Source organism: Meriones unguiculatus, chromosome 6, assembly GCF_030254825.1.
Source record: "Meriones unguiculatus strain TT.TT164.6M chromosome 6, Bangor_MerUng_6.1, whole genome shotgun sequence".
Lineage (NCBI taxonomy): Eukaryota > Metazoa > Chordata > Mammalia > Rodentia > Muridae > Meriones > Meriones unguiculatus.
The window spans coordinates 58008801-58020530 of NC_083354.1; positions in this window are offsets into that span (position 1 = coordinate 58008801).

Consider the following 11730-nt stretch of genomic DNA (forward strand, 5'->3'; position numbering starts at 1 on the left):
CCAGTCAGCCAAATAAACTGTTTCCTTGCCAAGTTGCTTTTGGTTGTAGTGTTTATTGCAGCAATAGAAAGCAAACTAGAACGACCATCTAGAACAGTGCCTCACTAAATAAGAGACAAAGGGGGCTGGAGAGATGGCTCGGAGGCAAAGAGCACTAGCTGCTCTTCCAGAGGTCATGAGTTCAATTCCCAGCAACCACATGGTGGCTCACAATCATGTATAAAGAGATCTGGTGTCCTCTTCTGGAATACAGGTGCACATGCAGGCAGAACATTGTGTAATGATAAATAAATCTTAGGGGAAAAAAAAGGTGTGCACCAGCTCTTTTAAAAAAAAAAAAAAGACAAAGGTTTTGTGGAAAAAAGGTCTATGTTTGTTTGCTCTTTATTTCCCTTTCTTGTTTTTTAATTTTTTAATAGAAAAACAAGATGCTAACAATGGAGTAGTTTCCGCAGTAGTTTTGCTTATGGTTTGGGTTTTCCTCCCTTAATTATAAGCAAATTCATGAACTATGAAAATGAGTGATAGCTTTGATATTTATCATTACTTTAAATCATAATTAACCATGATCTAAACCAGCTATAAATAAGTGGGTTTGGTTTGTCTACTATGATATTTTGTAAAATACATTATTGAGGTATTCTTTATAAAATTAAAGAATTCTCTAATGGCTTGCTAAAAATCAGACATGGCGAACAGTTCCTATTCATATTGTATTTACTGACCTTCTCAAAGCACATGAATTTTCCGACCCATCACCCTGACCCATCGGCTCTGAAGGAGGAGCCACAAAATGTCAATTCAGATACAGCTAACTTAGTTTCTTATGTGCACTCAACCTTCATCTGAGGCTAAGAAAACATTGAACACAGAGAGCATCTCAGTAGAGAAACTGCATGGTGCGGTGTATGTGAGAGTAACTGCTGCTGAGGTTGGCCCTCTACCACCATGCCCTGCTCAACCTTGTTTCTGCCTAGAGTAGTTTTGTAAGGCGGAATAAGAGAGGTAGAATATTCTAGATGAATGAGGATATCCCTGAGAAATGTAATCAGGGAACTGTAGTGGGCTTGGTGTATGAAGTAAAGATATTCTTAAAAAGAAAGATACATGTAAGCTAATCTAAGACAAACTACTGCTGACTTTTATTTAAGAAATGATTTACAAATATGTTCTTCTGTTTCGGTGAGGACTGTGTTCAAATTCTGTACTGAGAAGGGGAAACAATATTTATATTCTTTATAATTATTTTTATTTTCAAACTCTTTAGTTATTTTTTCTTGTAAAAATTGTAATTAAAATCCTTCTGGAGAGCATATTTAAATTATTTTTTAAATAGTTGAAATTAATTTAAAATATTTTATGTTTTGTCCTAGTACCATATAGCTCCTATTACAATAACTGTATAATATAACCTGAACTCAGGTATGGTGATTTATCTCTCACAGCATTTTATTGTTCAGAATGTCGCAAAATTGCCATGGTACAAACCTTTCATTTTCCTGTCTTGAATTATTCCAATATTTTTTTGAGGCTAATGTGAATTGAATGGTTTCCGTGGTTTTGAACTCAGTATATATATATGTACTTTTTTGCTAGTATATAGAAGGATATCTTCTTTGTGTGTATTAATTTTGTAGCCTGTTACTTTGCTGTATGGGTTAATCAAATATATATATATATATATATATATATATATATATATATATGCATGTTTAAATTGAAATACCCATAGAAGGCAGGAAATGCGTAAGGAGCTATGGTGTGGGAGCTTCAATCAAATGGGATAAATGGTATAAAGGGGAATAGGGAAATAATGGAATGGGGGTTAAATAGAGTAGGGGATGGGAGGGCAGGATAGAGGAGGGATTATGGGGAGGCATAAATAACACTAAGGAGCATTTAAAAGTGTTATATGAGCCTCCCCTATCAGTGGACTGGGGGAGGGGCACGCGAAGAGAAGAGGGGGAGAGGGTGGGTTGGGAAAGGATGAGGGAGGGGGCTACAGCTGGGATAATAAAAAAATAAGAAAAGAAAATTAGTGAAATTGAAAAAGGGGGTTAGTTTTTGTTCACTGATAGAAACTTAGAATATATTATAATATTAAAACAGTTTAAAACACAAAAAAGTGTTATATTAAATCTATTTCAGTAGAAGCTTCATAAAACGTGTACATATACATATATAACATGTTAACATATGAGAAATTCAAATAGACTTATCCTATGAATGGGGGAACAATGCCTCACCCAGACACAGTTGGCTAGGAAATAAAAACCTCAGTGTCAACTCTGGATTACCTTTTCTTGAGGAGGCTCCACAACACTACAGGCTGTTGCAATTGCTCTAGGATACCTTCTAGAACTTGACAACAAGACCCTGTAACTGAAGATATCACATGCTTGAGTCACAGAATATGGAAAATCAAGTTGGTCCCACCTGGGAATATTCATTTCTATTGGCTAGCTTTCTTGGTTCTAGAAAGTAATATGCATGGTGCTTAGGGAGAATAATAATGAGCAGTCTTACCCAGATGGGAACCCTGCAAGTTACAATTACAACCAGCTTGAAAAGATATGGCCATTGGTGCAACAATAGCTCAAATCTTATAAGAGGAATCAACCACTTTCTGGGTGCATTTAAAGCTTCCTATGTAAGATGGAACTACTGCCTGGTATTGTTAACTAGGTCAAAACTCATAGTTGGTGTCGTGGTCTGAATGAGAATGGTGCCCACAGGCTCATATATTTGACTGCTTGGTCCCACAGCTGTGAGAACAGAAATATAAAAGTGAGGTCAGTAAGACTCATGGTGTATGCTGTGTACATACAGCCTTGAATGAGAAAAACGTCAGAATTAATCAGATGTTTTTTCTTTCTTTTCTTTTTCTTCTTTTCCCTTTATATTTTATCAAATAATGAGAAATAAATACATATATAGAAGAATGGGTTTATATTACTGGGTTTGTAAAATCTATGATGGGGGAATAAGAGATTAATGGTGGGATTAAAGGCCTTTATACATCAAAATTTATCATGAAAGCACCAGAGAGAATTATACAGAAATGGAGAGAGAAAGGAGGACATGACAAACCTGTTTCACCAGGTTCAAAATCGACTTCATAATTTTCATCATTTTAGGTGAAATCTTAAATCTATTCTTAGCTATGTATCTTATACAGGAATCATACATGAATCTGTTTTCTTTCAACCATTACTCAACTCTTATTGTTCCCTATCCTAGACATCATGCAAATGTCATGCTTAGGTTACTTTACTGCTGAAGATTAGTCTAATGCTAAATACTGACACACAAGATCTGGTCACTGACCACTGAATACACCCATCCTTGTTTGTGTAAACCTGCCTAAAACATTATACCTGATTGGTTCATTAAATTGCCTATACCTAGGCAGGGCAGAGTGTGGTAGGGAAGCTAGGTTCCCGAGCTTTTGAGGACAGAGACAAGCAGATGGACAGGAAGAGAGGAAGAAGGAGTATGCCATGATGGGTTAGCTTGGAGAAGAAGCCTTGTTGGGCCAGGAGGAAGGACTCCAATAATGGTGTGAAAAGGCTGAGATGAAGAATAAAAGCAAGTATTTGAAAAAGCAAATGGTTAAGGAGGATGGCATTGGATGGGGGCACGGAGAAGGATGGTAGGTGATTTAGACAGCGTAGGTAGGAATATCTGCCTGGTCCAAGGCAAATAAGGCAACTCTAAAATCTATCAGTTGTCTGTGTCTTATTATTTGTGATAGTGGGTTAGATAATACCACCATGATAATAATAGGGCTAATAATAAATATTATATAGCCCATTAGCCATTTTTATATTACTACAATACTCTACCAGTCTCATAAGTATATTCCTTATCTTTATTCCTGCTTCTACTATTGATTCTCAAGAGAAAAAGCAAACATACTCACAGAAATTAAAAATGAGTTTTGACTTATCTATGCAAGCTAAGGTGAGCAAGAAAGGTCTTATACTGCTTGATCACTTAGACACATCTTCTAACTCAAGTCTTGTAATTCCATGTCGCTTGCTCTGGCGTTTGTGTCACAGCTTCCGTGTCTTCTTGCACATACTTGGAATTCTTCCTCTTTGGACATCTGTTCTAAGTGACTCCTCTATCAACAAGTTTATTTTTAAAGATATTTTCAGGTAAACTCTCTCACCTCAATGATTTAATCCAAGTACCATCATCTAAGTAAAGCCTACCCAAGCCACACAGTTCAAAACACAGACACAATCTTACATCAGATTTTTCGGTTCCCTCTTTTCTTATGTGTTTTCTTTTTCTTATGCTTGATCATTTTCCAAAATATTGCATACTTACCATAACCATAATACTCATCATATTTAGTCCAAAACACCATATAATTACTATAACTATTAGACTTAGTATGTACAGTCTGTCTCCTTTTCATGAATATAACCAAAAATTTTTTTACTTTATTTTTATATTCATTTTATTTTAAACTTCCTAAGCATCAATGAAAGTGTCAGTTTTATTGATAGACCCTCTATAAATGCTTGTAAACAGAATGTATATAAAATAGTATAAAATTATGATAGGATATAGAAGTGAGTATATACAGCTTAAATATAGTACATAAAACATACTTTAAATCTAAAGATGTGTATCAAACATATTAGTGTAAATCTGGATATAAATAAAAGTAGATATGGCTCAGGAAGTGTTGAATTAAATGTGTTTGTGATTAACTTAATTTACAGACTGTGAGTCTAAAAAGAGAGGAAAATGAGGGTAGCTCATCAACAAAAAATTGCTATCGATTAATTTGGCTTTTGGTGAAGGAGAATTGGTCCCTTACATAAAGTTAAGAAGCAGCAAGAGAAGGAATGCACACAGGAGAGGAAGAAGTCATAGACTCTCATGCCTATGATGTGACTCTACATATAAAACTCTGAAGGCTCTACCTAAAACTCTTAGAGTTGACAAACACCTTCAGCAAAGTAGCAGGATATAAAATCGACAGACAAAAATCATTAGCCTTCCTATATGCACATACAGCAACATGGCTGCTCCAGCAAGGGATCATATCCAAAGACCTTCTAGGTCTGTGTGATCCAACTGGAATACAGACATGCTCTGCATTACAGCATGATCTGGCTGGAATATATACATGCCCTTTCTTCACACCTTTAATCCCAAACAAGGAAGATAAGGTTAGTTTATAGAAGGAAGCAGCCATGTTCGAAAATGTAACGAATCAGTGACAGATTTGACAGAATGAATGAGAGATAGGATACTCCCAACTCTGAAGAGAAGTGGACAGAAAGGGAGGCTATTTAAGAGTAGCACAGGGAAAGAGAAAGGAGGTTTTTACCAAGAGCTTCTTGCTGGGTCAGTTTTACAGAGACAGGATGCAGAGAGAACAAGCTAGACATAGGTGAAGACAAAATGATCAAGAGAATTAGAAGGAGCCAGAAGATTAAAACATATTACCACAATTAGTTTGAGGCCAGGCAGAATAATTCTGTCAGAAACCAAGAGAAGTCAGTTTGAATCAGCCACCTTGGGGAGGAGTTTAGGTCAGAATAGCTGAGTTGAACCAGTCAGCTAGAGTTCAGAAAGAGCTAGAGCGGTTTGGGAGGGGCTCTCATCTCATCCCCTCATCTGAGAAAATAAAAACAATGCTTACAAGAGGTCTTGGCTATTCTTGCTTATCAAATTGTCTACATCTGGAATTAATTAAAAACCAGTCAGCCGGATATACCTGTGAAAGACTTTTTTTGTTAATAACTAAATCTTTGAAGTGGGAAAACCTACTTTTAATCCGGATCTACTGAAATGAGATCCACTTTAATCAAGGCTACACCCTTTCTTGATAGCCTATGTATAGGACATTGAAGAAGGAAGCTTGTTATTTTGGCTTGTTGGCTCTTGCCTCACTAGTAAGTCCATTTCTTCACTGACATTAGAGCCTACTTCTTCAGGATTCCAGAGTAATCTGAAGATCTGCAGAGGCATCCATCCTTGTGGATTGAACACCTGGATTTTTGGGCCTTCCATTGGTAGACAGCTGTTGTTGGAGTAGCTGGACCACAACCTGTAACCCATTCTAATAAATTTTTAGTTTTATAAGTTTTGTTCCTCTAGAGAACCCTGAATAATATAGTAGGAATTCCCTCTCACCAATATCTTGACTTCCTTGTTTATTTGCCTGAAGAAGTGCTTTTATTATTATTATTATTATTATTATTATTATTATTATTATTTTGTTTATAATATTTTTACCTTAATCTGTTTTTTAATTTAATTTTTTATATTTATTCACTTTACATCCCAATTGCAGCCTCTTCTCCCTCATCTCCTTTTGGTCCCACCCTTCTTCCCTCTCTTCCTCCAATGCCCCTCTCCTAATTGTCAGAAAGGGGGAGACTCCTCCCCTAACGTTTGACCAAGACTCTACCAAGTCTCATTAGAACTGCTTACATCCTTTTCCTCTGTGGCCTGGCAATGTCCCACCCCCCAGTCGGGGGGTGGGAGGGGCACACACACACACACACACACACACACACACACACGTATGTGAGAAACCTACAGTACAGACCTATGGCCATTAAGTACATTCAGTTTCATTTTCAATTTTTTTGTTTTCCAGTGCATTATCTTCAACTGTTTTGCCTTGTAGGTGGAAACAGTCACTTCTGGGAAACACTTCTTTCTTTTAAACACCCTTCATTCGGGGGCAAAATTTGAATGAAGAGTATTGGGCTTTTCTATTTTTTTTCTCTCCATGGCTTCCAAAATATTGAATATTGATGTATCGAATAGGACCTAGGTATCGATAGTTGATGTTCTGAAATTTGCTGTCCTGGCCACATACTTCTTCAAGTTTGTGTTTTACATAGGCAAAAATATTTTCAAATAATAGTATTAAAGGTGTAGAAAGGGACCTTTAAATTCACATATCAAGGAGAGATGGCTAAGCTGTTAAGACCACTGACTGCTCTTCCAGAGGACCTGGGCTCAATTCCTAGCACCCACATGGCAGCTCACAGCTGTCACTGTAATCTCAGCAATACAATGCCCTCTCTGACCTCTGTGAGAAGCAGACATGGATGTGGCATAAAGACATCCATGCAGGTGAAACACCCATAAACCTAAAATAAAAATATCAACACAAAAATAAAATAAAAATAGCTATTACACGTATTGCTGACTTATACAGGTTGGTTCAACTTGTGATTTTTTTAATTTATGTGAAACTGATAAATCATTAAATTTTTAAAGACAAAATTCCCCACTCCCCCTCTTTGAGTTAGTGATATGGAGTATTACACTTTGTCACAATAATGATCAAGGACGTTTTTCAGCAGCTCCTTGCCAGCCACAGATCCTCTGTAATATGCCATGTTACTATTTTTTGGTAGGCTAGAAAATGCATTTTGAATGTAAGATATTTTCATCACCAATCAAGGATCTGCTGTGTTTTAACTCAGGTGGTTATTTGGAGACAGTATTATTTTTACACAGGGTCCCAGCAGTTAATTCTTCAAAAGGAAGCCAAATAGCAAATGAGCAAATAAAAGTATATGGCCACATATATTCAAATAACTAAGGAAATAGTGCCATGGTCGTAGATTTCTTAATACTATTTTTTACTATGTGTATAAGTTGTTGATTTGTTTTGCTACTGACTTTTACAAAACAACACGAAGACATCAAAAATATTCATTTTAAGCCCATTAAAATGGTCTCAGAAGTCTTATTTTATTTTTTTATTCACACTTTTCATCTACGCCAGTAGATTTTAAGCAAATTATTAAAAAGCTTATTATAGACAATGTAATATGCACTGGCTAGTTAATCAGGAGCTGGGGGTTCAGTCTGGGAATTCATGCTGCTATAGATTGAGATATTCCACCATTTTTTTTTTTTTTTTTTATGAAAGAGCAAAAGGAGGTTTCATTAAATTTCAAAGGCCTGTCTTGTGTCCAGCCATCAATGTGCTATTATTACACTTAATGTCTCATTCCTCACAAGGGAATTTTTTTTCTCTTTTTAAATCCCTTGTCACTTTCCAAATCATCATTTTCAGAATCTACCAATCAAAGGAAATTGTGATTCTTTGAGCCGCTCAGCTGTACTCTTTGTAACCATGGAAACCAGCCAAACTGTTACCAAGGTTACCTTGCTGAAGCTATCATTGTATTCTCATTATCCTTTTTTTTCTAAGATTAATAAACCCATTGATGTTTTAAAATAAATAATGGTGTATTTTTGTATAATTGATAGAGTATAAGACGATTTTCATTTTCTTCCATTTAAAATGAATTATAGCAGTATGTGTAGCTCAAAGTGGAGAAACAGGCACTCATGGGGTGACATTTTTGAGCAATTGATTGTCTGACAAGAGAATTAATTAGACCTTGGTGCTGAGAATGGTTTCTCTTTAGTGAACAGTTTAGAGCTTAAGGTTATTTGTCCTTTGTTTTCTTTTCCTTCACACGACTTCATTCTGCAGCATTATATGTCATTATACCATAAATCTTTTATTGGTTTTCAATTTTTAAAATTAATATATGCCTAGGACACAGCATATTTCCTTTGAATAAACAACAGAAGGTATGTTTATGCAAACCATAAAGTCATAAAAGTCACTGTATATTTTTATGTATTTTAAAATATAGTTAGTGTAGGATTTCATTAAACATAAAATGGATAATCTAATCCAATTGAGTTAATACATATTACTTAAACAAATAAATGAATAATCAAATTATAAATATTTTCAGATATTTATAATATTTAGATATATAAATTTTATAATATCTTTGATCTCTGGCCAGACATATATTTTCACAATATCTTTAACTGTATCTGCTACCTATCCAAAGAAGGATGAAGACAATGGCTCAGTCTGTGGGTTGGGATATAACTTAGTTTTGCAGTGTTTGTGTGGTTAGACACTGCTGTCTCAAGCAGTTAAAACAAACTTCAAATCACTGTTCCTTTTCTTTTGCATCTGGGAGTGATATTTTTCACAGTGAAAAGAAGGTATAGGATTGTTCATCTTTTAACTGAAGATGAATAGAAACACTTGCGATGACTTTTTGTGAGGGTTTTCCCCCCATAAATTCTCAGATGGACCAATTGCTCCTTTTGCTTTTGAGGGGGGCGTGCAGCAGTGGAACAAAGGCCATGAAGGTGAAGCCTAATCCCTAGAAAAGAAATTTGGTGCTTGTGGTATAGTGAGAGCCACCTCCAGGTCTCAGGGAAAACTGAGGATGCTTATTACGATATGGTTGCTTATGAACACAGGAGCGTCAGAGCTATAAAGATCAGTATTCAGTCCCAAAGTCAGCAACTCAGCAAACAGTATGTAAATAACCACATGATCCAAAAGAGATGACTGGTTTCCTGGAGAGGATGAGGAGACAAGGGTCATGACAGAAAGTATACACAGCTACGGTGTCCCGCTTTCCTGCACTTCCTGTCTCTTGGCACCTCTAATCTGATGTAAGAAGTCCCAGAACATGAAGAAAAGGAGGTAACTTTCCTGGTAGAGAGCTGGGTAGGTAGGTTTTAGGAAAAAGAAGACATATTTCCTTCTTTTCCCTTTTTTCATATTTTTTTGTGTATACGGTGTGTAACAAAATGTGAGTGTGTGCGCATGCACACACACACACACACACACACGTAGGTATTGTGCATGTGTGTGCGCATACTTTTATATGTGTAAATGTGGGTAAGAGCACGCCAGCACAAGCTATAGATCAGAGGATGACTTCTACAACTTTGATGTTGGTTCCTTGGCATCAGTCTTTATTTTCCATCTTTCTCGAGGCAGTCTCTTGTCCCGGAGCTTCTATGGAGTCTTCTGTCTCTGTGTCCTATCTCACTGTAGGTACACATGTGTCCTCGCACAGGACCTCACCAGGCCTCTTCATGGGGTCTGATAATTCAAACCCGGGTCCTCACATTGACTGGCAAGTACTTTAGATACTGAGCCACCTCCTCATGCCCTGGAAAACTTTCCTGATTAAATTATAGAATTAGAAATTTCAACTGCTGAAAAGATCATTGTAATTGCTACACAGATCTGTGTCATCTGCAACACGCCCAACCTCCTCTTACTCATGACAACAGTGGGCACTTCGCAGCCCCTCAAGAATGACCCACATTCTGAACAAGGAAACTGCCTGGATGCATGTGTGTGTGAGTGTGTGTGTGTGTGTGTGTGTGTATGTGTGTGTTTGTGGTGTCTCTTATTTAAAGGCTATGTGAAGAGCAATATGAAGGTTCTTACATTGTTAGAACTCGGAAGTTGGGAACTGATCCCAAACTGAACTGCAGGTCTCACGCTCAAAGTCCGAGAATGATTAGGAGGGTTTTTTCTTTTCTCTTTCTTTTTTCTTTCTTTCTTTCTTTTTTCTTTCTTTCTCTTTTGTTTTTCTTTTCTTTTTTTTTTTTTTACAATAGTAAAGCTTTGATTCTGGATTTGTAAACACCTACCTGGGAATACATAACAGATGGAGTCTTGCAGCATGACTACAGCTTTTAAATAATAAGCCTTTTTTTTTTTTTTTTAAACAAGCCTGGAAGTAGCTGTTAGGTGTTGTGCTTGGAGGAGGACACAAGAAGGGAGAACATTTACAGGACTAACTATTTTGCGTCTGATTTTGCTGTCTTAAGACATGAGAGAACCATTTATTTTGATTTAGCTAATAAGAGCAAAACAATATATTTTTTTTTCTCTATTTTATAAATAATATGTAGGGCTGGAGAGATGGGTCAGAGGTTAAAAGCCCTGGCTGCTCTTGTAGAGGTCCTGAGTTCAATTCCCAGCAACCACAGGGTGGCCCACAAACACCTATAATGAGATCTGGTGCCCTCTTCTGGAGTGCACCAGACAAAATATTGCATACCTAATAAATAATTAATTAATTTAAAAAAGATTTATTTATTACACCCATCAAAATGGCTAAGATAAAAAACTCAAGTGACAACACAGGCTGGCGAGGATGTGGAGAAAGGGGAACCTTCCTCCATTGCTGGTAGGAATGCAAACTTATACAACCACTTTGGAAATAAATTTGGCGCTTTCTCAGACAATTAGGAATAGCGCTTCCTCAAGATCCAGCTATACCACTCTGAGGCATATATCCAAAAGAGGCTCAAGTATTTAATAAGGACATTCACTCAACCATGTTCATAGCAGCTTTATTTGTAATAGCCAGAATCTGGAAACAACCCAGATGTCCCTCAGTTGAGGAATGGATACAGAAATTGTGGTACATCTACACAGTGGAATACTACTCAGCTATTAAAAACAAGGAAATCATGAAATTTTCAGGCAAATGGATGGCACTAGAAAAGACTATCCTGAGTGAGGTAATCCAGAAGTAGAACAACTTACAAATCCTGGTATATACCATAAATATAAATATAAGCAAGTTGGTTTAAACTTACCATGAACCTAAATTATAATGGTACTATTAAGCAATGTTAATTAAGTACAAACCTTAGCCTCTGAAAGACTCTATCTAGCAGTGTATCAAAGCAGATGCTGAGACTCATAACCAAACTTTGGGCAGAGAGCAGGGAATCTTATGAAAGAAGGGCATATATTAAGACCTGGAGGGGAGAGGGGCTCCACAAGGAGAGCAACAGAACCAAGAAATCTGGGCCCAGTTTTCTGAGACTGATACTTCAACCAAGGACCATGCAGGGAGATAACGCAGAACCCCTACACAGATG